Raw genomic sequence first — 11614 nt, 5'->3', positions numbered from 1 at the left:
AGTGCAGTTATCTTGGTGATTGTATAAGCTTGTGCTGGCTTAGAGAACCATACCAAAACCAAAAAGACCAACAATGGAAGGAGCCAGAACATAATAGATAGACCTTGGGACCAGTATAAATAATAGAAAGAAAGGCAGCAAAGGAAAAGGAAGATTTCTAAGGAAGCCACGGTGGACTGTCAATCTACACAGGCTTTGTTGGGTATAACTGACTATGAGAAACCCTATAATGCAGAGGCTTAGGAACTTCACTGACAAAGCTTTGCAGAAAGTAGCAGCAAGATAGGAGAACAAGATAATTTTATTTTATAGTTATGTAAAACTGAATGTAATTCAGAATTGGTAGAGATCTTTGTTTAATGATTGTTTTAGAAGACTTGTCAATATGTATCAAGCACATGATTTTTATTATAATATGAGAGGAACTAATGAAGTAATACATATGAGTATGCTTTGTAAAGTATAAAGCATGGATAATGCTAGACACTAAATGTTCTTTAGTACACTCAGAAGAACTAATGGCATAGATGAAATCATCCTGATGATGTAGAAAGCATAAGGAGCAGGATATAGAAATCAAAAAAAGTCTGAGTGTCTTTATAGGGTTTATTTCTGGGATATTTAAAGAGAATCACATGGTCAAAGAGTTTCCAAGGGATAATATATAAACAGTCTTTATAAACTATAGAGCTTTACACAAATATTTATTTTATATATACATATATATGTATACATCCATATATATGTAAATGGGTGTATCCATCTATTTATTTGTATGTTTATACATTTATGTTGATGTTATTGTAGTTATAGGCCTTACCATTTTGACTTCTATATAAAGCCAGAAGTCTGGTTCTGTGACTCAACTGGAGGGATAAGCATCAAACGATAGTGACTCTGAATATTAAAGATGGTTATACATTATAATAATCAAATCAGAAGCTACTCTTTTGCAAAAAAGACTGTGTGATTTGCCTTTAGACCAGATTGGAGAATCCCTGTATTAGAGCAGCTCTAACTCATTTTATGCTGCAATGTATTAAAGATAAATTTAAATTATGCTTTTCGCTGACCATGCTTTCTTTGGGGAACTCCTCTCCTCCCACACTTAGTGAATGAGATGATCCAGCCCTAGATGATGAGGACACCATCTTCTTGACCATAGTGGTTAGTTCACTTATGGGTACCTGACCCAGGCTGGGCCAATGAGGATGATGCCTGAGAGTTTTTGATATAGTTATTGATAATGAGGTGATCCCTTTTCACCGGGGTTGCTAAGGTTATAAGACTGAAGCTGCTGGTGGCTACCACAAAAGGGAGAATTTACTTCAGAATGAAGCCAATATATAGAAAGGAAAGCCAGCCTAGAGATGGATAGGTAGAATTTTCGTGTCAACATTTGAGCCTCCGGATCCAATCATTCTTGAAGTCAGATGCATCACTGTATTTGGCGGGTGCATAAAACAATAATTCCTGTATTTATTAAATGAATTTGAGCTGGGTTCTGCTACCTGCAACCAACATACGCTTACCAATATTACAAGAAGGATTTAAAACACAGGTCCCTCATGAGCTGTGGATTTTACCACTGACGTCACATCATCAATTTCTCTTCCTACCCAAATACCAAGGAAAAGCTGGCTTTCAGAACAGTAATATTTACCTTCAGGAGTCTTAAAGGTCCTGGCCAAAAATGTAGGGCTAGAAGAGCTTAAAACTGCCTTCAACCACTCAAAGAGATAAATCTAGCAGAAATTCTGGAACAATGCAGATTCCAATGTCTTCTTTTAGACAGAATGTGAAATACAAGGTAGTGTATATTAGGTTGGGTGGTTTTCAGTTCTGTTTATCCAGTCTAGTAAGTGAAGCGATGCATTTATGTTGACCATGTGTCTTACTATATTGAAGAGAGAAAGTTGTTCATGTTTTCCTCTACGGTGTAAACATTCTAAAGATTTACACACCAATCTGGTGTAAACACTTTACAGATTTATACACAGATAACAGAAAGGGAAAGGAACATTCAAAACAGGTTCTGAAGATTAGGAAATTTTTGCAGACAATTTATTAACCATAAAGAAGATTCCTGGCACCGGGCTGGGGAGCAGGAACTCTGGTCTGTGCATATATTGTAGCACATACAGTAAGGAGTGGAAGGAGAAAATTTAACACTTCTTACATTATTGTGCTAAATGAGCCTTTAAGATAATTATATAAGGCATTATATCCTGTTACAGTAAAATTTTCATCCCTTGGGAATAAATATATAAAATATAGAGTCCAGTACATCATTCCTCTCCAAAAGTCTCCAAATAAGGAGAAATTCCTTTAAATTTGTTTGGTAAGCCAGCTATATGTTAGCCAACAGAAAGCCCATATCCTTGTAATACTTGATCAAGAAGAAACATTCAAGCTAATTTATGTTACAGAAATCTCACTGGTATAGATTTTACTGGATTCAATTCTTCAGAGAAGAAAATAAAATCGTTTTTACTAAATCAATATGGATTCTCAGACCTGGAACTTTCCTGAATTTAGAAAATGTAAACTAATCTTTGAATACCAACTGAACTCCTTGACAGTAGGTTGTGGAATATTAACCTGTAGTGTGATACATACATACAAAATATGTATAGACACACACATATTTTTAAGAATAATTGACATCTGAATTCTATTTACATTTACCTATCCATATTTACCTCTGGGTCTTCATCAATTTCTCCCATTGTTCTCTGTCAGTAAGAAATAAAAATATAGGCACTCGCCTGCAGCCAATTTTTTATATTCCATTTATTCTATTTATCTCCATCCACTATTTTTTGCTGCTACTATTCAATATTCAAATACAAAACAATTTTCTGTATTGTAATATGAAAGATCCAATACCACTGTTTAAATGTCCAAATTAATTTGACAGTGATCCTAGTTACTTAAGCTTTTAAAATAATGAAATACACAGTCTCCTGAGTGATTGACAAATAATTGGCATTAAGTCCATTTCCAAACATATGATATATGCTGAATACAGACCCAGCCCTGAATTTACTCCATTAGAAAAGCATTTGAAAAGCATGAGGGAAAAAATGATGTTAGGAACTAAAATATTCAAGGAAAGAGGAGGACTGACTTTGGGGTCGGAAGATGACTACAACAAGGAGAGGTGGTTGATGGCATGAGTCTCCAAGTTGGTAGATTTCAGGAAGGAAGGAGAGTAGGTCTGGAAGTGAAAAGCATGGAAGATGCCTACCCTGCCCCCTAGACCCAGCAGCATGAGGGCTGTGGAAATCAGAACCAAACTTCAGTTAGAATAAGAAGATGGAGGGAGCATTCAGAACAGGTTCTGAAGATCAGGAAATGTTTGCTGACAACTGACCTTGAGTTTCAAAAGGTGCAGTTCATTGATTTTAGTAGCTGGGAGGGATGAGATAAGGTTAGAAAGGGGGATGTGAATAGCTTGATGAGGAGGAGAGTGAGAGTTGAGGAGTGACCCGAGAGTCCTGGACTTCTCCTCATGACTGATACCAACAGAGTGGTGGGAATCATTCTTTCCTAAGATTCTGTGATGTGTTAGTAAAGGTATTTTATGAATTAACTATTTCTGTTCTTTAGCAAACTTCTAAATACCCTCATGATTTTCCTTTGGAAAATGTATATTGAAGAAATATGATTTTCTAAGAACAGAGATGGACAGGGATAGGGTAGAAAAGTTGTGGAAAAGATAAAAACAATTCAGATGCAGTCCATGAATATTTTGCATAAGAAAGAAGGGAAAATAAGAAAAAAAGATTATAAATCCTAAGTGTTTGCTTATTTTTTCAAAAAGAAACATGGGCAAAAACAACCAGAAACTCATAAAAATGGTTGCCTATAAGAGATGGGTAGAGAAGGACTGAAAGTTTCAGGGTGGGAATGAGACTTCTCTGAGGATACTCTTCCACATAATTTTAGCTTTGCAACCATATGTATGTTATCTATAGTCATAAAACCTAATTTAAAGTCAAAAATATTTTTAAACAAGCTGAAACATTGAATACAAACAAAACTAAGTGGATCCAGCTTTATATTAAATTGACAACGTAACCACAAAGCAAAAAGTATTGAGTCAAACAATTTTAAATGTGGTTCTCTGATTGTACTTTCTTAGGAGGATATAATCTAAAGACGGAAAGAGTAGTAAAGACATCTGGATCTATATTTAGTTGATTTGTTGTTGGTCATGGTCTTAATATAGTAATTCTGAAACTATTTTGTGTATATTGAAAGACAGAAGAAATAATTTAAATGCACTGTTTGGGGAACAAGGGCTCTGACAGTAGGAGAAGAAAAATAGAAACATGCAATGTGTTAAGATGAGAAAAAACGTATGACATCAAGGTATGAACTATAAATATCAATGTTTGTTTATAACTCATTTCTTCAGCTCTGTCCATTTATAGGACTTAGAGGCTATGAAACCTTGGATGCAATTAGCATGCCTGGCAGTCAGATCTTGATTTCTCAATACCATTCTCTACTCCAGAGCTCCTTGGAGAAATAAGAGGTGGATTCCAGATATGGAGCGGAAAAAATACAGCCCTGTGTTATGCCAAAAAGCAAGGAAGTGCTCAAAGAATTAAAGGGATGTATGAAAAGAACAGGAGCTGGCCTGAAGGGGCTCCCACAGGCTAAATTTTGGATAAGTCAAGCAGCAAAATGAATAATAACCATAATGGACTATAACACTGAGTGAAAGAAGAATTTATGAGTTCATACTGACACTACAAAAAGGAGTAGAAGGGGTAAAAAAATGATTTTCTTTACCGAAGAACACCAGGTCACACATGTAGAAGAACTGATAGAATGAGAAAATCTACATTCTGCAATTACCAGTATAAGGACTGAGTCAAACGAGGAACATTAATGGATGCTAAAACCACTTGGTGACAGTCTTTTGGGGACTCTACTTGGTCTCAAAGTATCTCCTGCAGTTATTTATTTATTACAAAGAGGAGGAAGCACCTTTACAATGGAGAGATCTGAGGGATATCAGATGGCCAAATGACCAAATGACTGATAATGAAACAGACGTAGCATGCCTCTCGAAGTGATGCGGTAGGAAGGACACATTACATCTGTAGTATTTTTACCAAAAGAACAAAAATGTTATCCTGAATCTATTCATGAGGCAATCATCAGACAAATAAGATTTGAGGCAAGACAATTAATTTAGATTCTCTCTTCTTTTTTTTTTTTTTTTTTTTTGCTGAGGAAGAGTCACCCTGAGCTAACATCTACTGCCAATCTTCCTCTTTTTGATTGAGGAAGATTTGCCCTGAGCTAACATCTGTGCCAATCTTCCTCTATTTTACACGTGGGTTGCCTCCACAGCACAGCTGCTGATGAGTGGTGTAGATGGTGCCTGGGAACTGAATTCGGGCCACCGAAGCAGAGCACGCTGAACTGAACCACTAGGCCATGGGGTCAGGCCCTGAATTTAGACTCTTAAAAAATGTTAATGTCATAAAAGACCTGGGGAGGGAGTGAAGGAGTAGAGGTTCCAGAATAAAGAGCAATAAAGAAACCTAGCAACTTGATGCAATGCACAATCTTTGGTTGGATCGTCAATTTTAAAAATAATAAAAAGAAAAAAGAGAGAAAGAAAAGGAAAACACAACTATAAATAAAATTTAAGAGAAAACTAGGAATTTTTTCCTATGGACTGCATTTTGGATAATACTACTCTCTAAGTTAAATTTCCTGGGTGTGGTAATAGCACTGTGATTATTTAGGAGAATGTCTCTGTTTTTAGGTGAAATGGGTTGAAGTATTTAGTTAGGAAGTGTTATGATGTCTGGAATATTCAAATGGCCCAGCAAAAATAAAAATGGAAAGAGAGAGAAAAAAGTAAATGTGGCAAAATATTAACAACAGAGGAATTTAGCTGAAGTGTATACTGGTGTTCAATGTACTATTCTTTAAATTGTCTGTAGAGTTGACATTTTTCAAAATAAAAACGTTAGGAAACAAAACCTTAACTCTTCATGTTGATAAATCTTATATTTCAGTTCAACTTAAAAATACTATGCACCAGCACCCTTCACGAATCTCTTAAGTAGATTTTGTGATGTCTCCTCCTTAATTGGCCAGAGTTATTTTAATAAACCTCAAGATTGTTTCTGGTTAAAGTACAAAGAAGAGTCACATAAAAGGAAAATGGCATCCGGGATGCAAAGGGAAAAAAATCCTCTATTAAAATGTGCGTTTATTTCTTGTCTTTGCTGTGCCCAGCAAGTTATGTCACTTAGTTATTTCTAATCCCAGTTAGAGAAGTTTAAACTTATTTTAGAAGGACAAGTGAAATAGACCCCAGCAGGGTTTGTCCTTATTAATTTATATCTCTAGACAAGCTACATTTTGTTCTGTTTAAATGTTTTAAAATTTTTAGCTTGAGGATAAAAGTCCCTTTAAGAATTAGATGGTAAGTTGAAAGACTGATAAAGCTGTTATTTTTAATGTATACCCACTCATTTGGAACTTCTTGATTTTTATTATGGGAATGGGTAAGGGAAGGAGGGTCAAGTTGGAGTGATTTAAAAGTGGTTTCCGGAAAATTCTCTCTCATTTAAAAAGAATGTGCCTTGAATGCACATTTTGTATTCACACCTTTCCTTTTTTTTCAGCTTTGCCACAAAGAGGAGAGCAGAAGCAGGTGCTAGAACATGTCATTTAGAAAAAATTAATGCCTTCCTCAGCTAGAACCAAATGGTTGACCTAATGGAAATTTCTCGCAAAGGCTTTTAATACCAAGGTGCTGCTGAGCCTAGAAGGGGAACCAGAGGTGGAGACAGAAAAAGCTTACAAAGACTTTACTCTGTTCCTCGTGGTGTGGCCCACAACAGCAGCACCTCTCAGGAGCTTGTGAGAAATGCAGGCTCTCCTGCCTGGCTTCAGAACTAGTGTATCGGAATCCACATCTTAACAAGAACCTCAAGTGTTTCATATGCTTATTAATGATTGAGAAGAACTGTTCTGGAAGAAGAGGCTCTCTGCATTAGCGACTGTGCCATAGATTTACTTAGGGAATCAAAACCACTGACGCCTGGTGTGGTGGGCTGAATTGTGTCCCCCCAAAAAGATATGCTGAAGTCCTAACCTCTAGTACCTGTGAATGTGACCTAATTTGAAATAGGGCGTTTGCAGGTGTAATCCAGTTAAAATAAGGTCATATTGGATTAGCGTGGGCCCTGAATCCAACTGGTGCCTTACAGTGGAAAGGAGAGTGAGATTTGGATGCAGAGACACAGAGCGTACCCAGGGGAGAAGGCCATGTGACAATAGAGGCAGGGGTTGGAGGGAGGGAATGCCAGGCATTGCTGGCAACCACCAGGAGCTGGGGAGAAGCAAGGAGGCATCCTCCCCAAGAGCCTTGAGAGAGAGCGGGGCTCTGCTGACCTTTGATTTCAGCCTCCTCTCAGAGAATTTCCATTGTTTCAGTCAACAAGCTTGTGGTGATTTGTAATGGCAGCCCTAGGAAATTAATCCACCTGCGTCTCACCTCCAGAAATTCTGATTTAATTATTTGGGGATACATCCTGGGCATTGGGATTTTAAAAAGCTCTGTGATTCCATTGTGCAGCCAAGGTTGACACTCACTACTCTAAATGTTCAGAGCAGATAAGAAAGCAGTTTTCTACCTAACTCTGAGAAATAGCCAAGGGAATCAGGAAGTGATAAAAAAAAATTGTTACTTAGTGAAGACGAAAGCTCAATGTTCCTGAGTGTTTATATTTCTTAAAATTACATTCAAAATAGTATGCATATACATAGTATATAAAATTACAGGTAAGAATATCCATTGTTGGCTTTGCTTTGAAGACTAATAAAGTATTTTAATAGAAAATGTAATAATTCAATGAAATCAGACTGACTCATTTCATTAAACCTGCAAAAGGGTTTTTTCAGTGTGTTAGGAGGCCAGAGCCTACTATCCATCTGCTGGTATGATAGTGTTCTGGAAGAAAGAAATAGTCTTTTATATCCTGACTTCGCAAAACCAAATGCCCAAAATGACAGCAAATGTCCTAGCCCACAGTTCTGATCTCCTCCACATTTGTGAAATTTAAGCTCAATCTGAGAACTTAGCTATAAACATTCTCAAGTACAATATTTATTATTTATGGGAGTTTTATGGGAACATTGAAGAGAAATCATTAAATGTGTTAAACAACACATTATTATTAGAAGAGAAAGAATTTTAAACAGCTAACCTGATTCACACCATACAGTAGAGAGTTCTTAGCTTGCGTTTGTACTGAAAGTATGTGGGGGGCTGGCCTGTGGTGTAGTGGTTAAGTTCACGCACTCTGCTTCGGTGGCTCAGCTTCGGGGCTCATGGCTTCAGATCCCAGGCGTAGATCTACACACCGCTCATCAAGCCATGTTGTGGCAGCATCCCACGTACAAAATAGAGGAAGACAGGCACAGATGTTAACTCAATGACAATCTTCCTCAAGAAAAAAAGAGGAAGATTGGCAACAGATGTTAGTTTAGGGCCACTCTTCCTCACCAAAAAGTAAAAGTGTGTGAAAAACAAGGATTCAACTCCCTTCCACCAAATTTCTGAATATTTGGCAGAGAATTTGATAACTCACGTCATGTTTAGGTGGTGTCTACACAGACACACGAAGCTTCCACTCCCTGACCTGAATCAAGTATAAAACTATGGGAAAATATCTGGAAAGATTTTGTGCTAGATAGTAGGACAACGAGTGGATTTTTAAAAATTCATACTCCATTTTACTTACTTGTTTTCAGTTTTTGTACTGTAAACAACTAGAGCATTTTTAATAAAAAATAGTAACGGTGTTTTTAATTTTTAATAAGAGGGCTAAAGGGACTTTCAGTGGAACAGAAAAGACTAACACATGTTGTAAACCTGGGAAAGCATACCATCACTGGTCTTACTCATAGTTACTAAGCTACTACTCTTATGAAAGTCATGTCTTAACCAGAGCTCCCAGGAGAGTAAGCAGGAGAGACGGAGATTCAACCATGTTGCTGATCCTCAGCTCAATCCAAAGGTTAAACTGGAGATGAATAGGCCTTAACAAAGGAACACATGAAAAGGTAAATATTCACCACGAGTTTCTAAGTCATGCCACAAACCCTGGACACAATGATCTTAGAGTTAGCCATAGTTGTTAAAGACTCAGGAAAAATGCACCAAATGGTGATTTGTCCCCAGCTGTCAAGGTTATTGCCACCTCCCTACATGAGTTAACTAGCTATACAGTACCTTATAAACTTTCCGAGAGAAAAGCCAAAGAAAATTAACAGTAAGTCAGTAAATTAATAAATCTAAATTCTGTCATTATGACTCAGTCAAGAGAGAGGCGTAGAAGAACCACACAACTCATATTGTATACTGGGAGCTCAGAAAGGGAAGCAAATGAAAATTTAATGGAGCACTTGATCATGCAAGGCAATGTAATAGAAACTTGGTATATGAAAACTCATTCAATTATTACAACTGCTATATGAAATAGATAATGAGGCCAAGTTCAGACAATCTTGACTCACTCATGGTCACAAACTTAAGTGCCAGAGCCATGTTGTAACACGACACTTTCTGATTTCTAGTCCAGAAAGGGCTTGACTTTTAAGCTCAGAATGCAATGATGTGCATGAAGGACCGAGGATGAGGATTTTCATAGGGCTCTGTTTAATGTTAGGTTTAATGGAAACCACTGAACCGAAAACATGTTGAGAAAAAAAAACAAGTTAAAGAAAATGGGTATGTAAGAAAGAAAAAGTATAAGATCATGAATAAACAGTTGAAAGAATCAAACAGCAAATTAAAAAGAGAATCATGACTAAGTTTTGAAAAGCAGTAATTTAGGTAAACTGACATATCAAGTCATACAGCATAGAAAAGGGGAAGAACAATAGAGGGCCTGTTGTTGGTGTGTGATATGTGTGTTTACTGGTAAATAATTGTGATTTTCTTTGAAATCCCATGTTTCCACAGAAACACTACATTATACTACTGATGACTACAGTAGGAGGCAGGGCAGAGAATTCCATGGCCTAAAGTGAATGAGGAAGAGTATACAATTGAGGAACTCCATTCTCCCCACAGAACCCTAGACATTAATAGAATTTGGTATCACCAGGTCTTAGAGAGGGCAAGAATGAGATGCAACAATGAAAATGCTTATCAAACTAGAAACAGAAGGGAACTTCCTTAACCTGATAAATGGCATCTATGAAAAATGCACAGCTATTGTTACACTTAATGGTAGAAAAACTGAAAACCTTCCACCTAAGATCAGGAATAAGACAAGGATGTCTACTCTTACCACATCTATTCAGCATTGTACTGGAGGTCCTATCTCTATTTGAGATGACATGATCTTGTATATAGAAAATCCTAAAAAGCCCGCCAAAAAACTATTAGAGCTAATAAGTGAATTCAGCAAGGTTGCAGGATACCAGATTAATATGCATAAATCAGTTGTTTCTACACATTAGCAATAAATAATCCAAAAATGAAATAAAAAAAGCAGTTCCATTTAAAATACCATCTAAAAGAACAAAATATTTAGGAAAAATAGCAAAAGTGTAAGACTTGTACACTGAAAAGTATAAAACATGATTAAATAAAATTAAAGAAGATCTAAATAAATGCAAAGACATCCCTTTATTGAATGCTTGAGCACAGATCATCTTCATTAGGCTGAAGATAGAGGATTCTTCTTTGGAAATTAAACAACATCAGAGAAAAATAAACTCCTGGCATTTGAGAGTGCCCAATAATAGTGGCCATCTCTTCTTCCTTATCAAGTAAAACTGCTAAGGAACAAAACCCACAAATGCATACACTGTCTTCCAAAAACTAAGGGTCAAGAAACATTCCAGAAACATCTCCAGCATGAGAGACATAAGAATTAAAATGCCATGATGGAGATAACAGAAGAGAACTAATACAATACAAAACAAAACTCTCTAATCTATAAAAAAAAGCAAAATACTATTTAAAAAAAAGAAAAACTCAGAGCAAACAGGAGCTCTTGGAAATAAATAAATATTGCAAAAATTAATAAAAGAACTAGAAAACCAAAACTGAGGAAATCACCCAAAAACAAGAACAAAACGACAAACTGACTGTGTGAAAACAGATGTGAGAGTCATAGGAAACCAATCCAAGATATCCAATACCTAAAAAAGAGAAAACTAAGAAATTGGAAAATTCAAAAGAAGGGTTTTGTCATAGGTCAGCTTCCTGATGCAACAGAAAGAGACTCTGAAATTTGGGAGCAGGATGTTGATGGGGAGTACTTTTGAGAAGAACGCCTTTGACGGGTGAAGAAAGCAGGACTAGGCAGAGAGAGAAGTTGAACTGTCCAGTGGATGCAGTTGCAAAAGAGATCTCAGGGGATTCTGCAGCTGGCATGACCTTTCAGAACTGTCTTAACTGAGGCAAGAGGACAGGTATTTATAACCCCACATTGACCAGTCAGTGGATGCAGGGTACCCTCAAGATGCGACATAACTTTGGGAAAGCCAGTGAGGGCAAGTCCTGGAGTGGGACTCAGCTAAGAGCCTTTGGTACCAAACACCCCTGGCAAATGAA

This window comes from Equus asinus, chromosome 20 (genome assembly GCF_041296235.1).
Source record: "Equus asinus isolate D_3611 breed Donkey chromosome 20, EquAss-T2T_v2, whole genome shotgun sequence".
NCBI lineage: Eukaryota > Metazoa > Chordata > Mammalia > Perissodactyla > Equidae > Equus > Equus asinus.
This window is presented reverse-complemented; position numbering follows the sequence as displayed.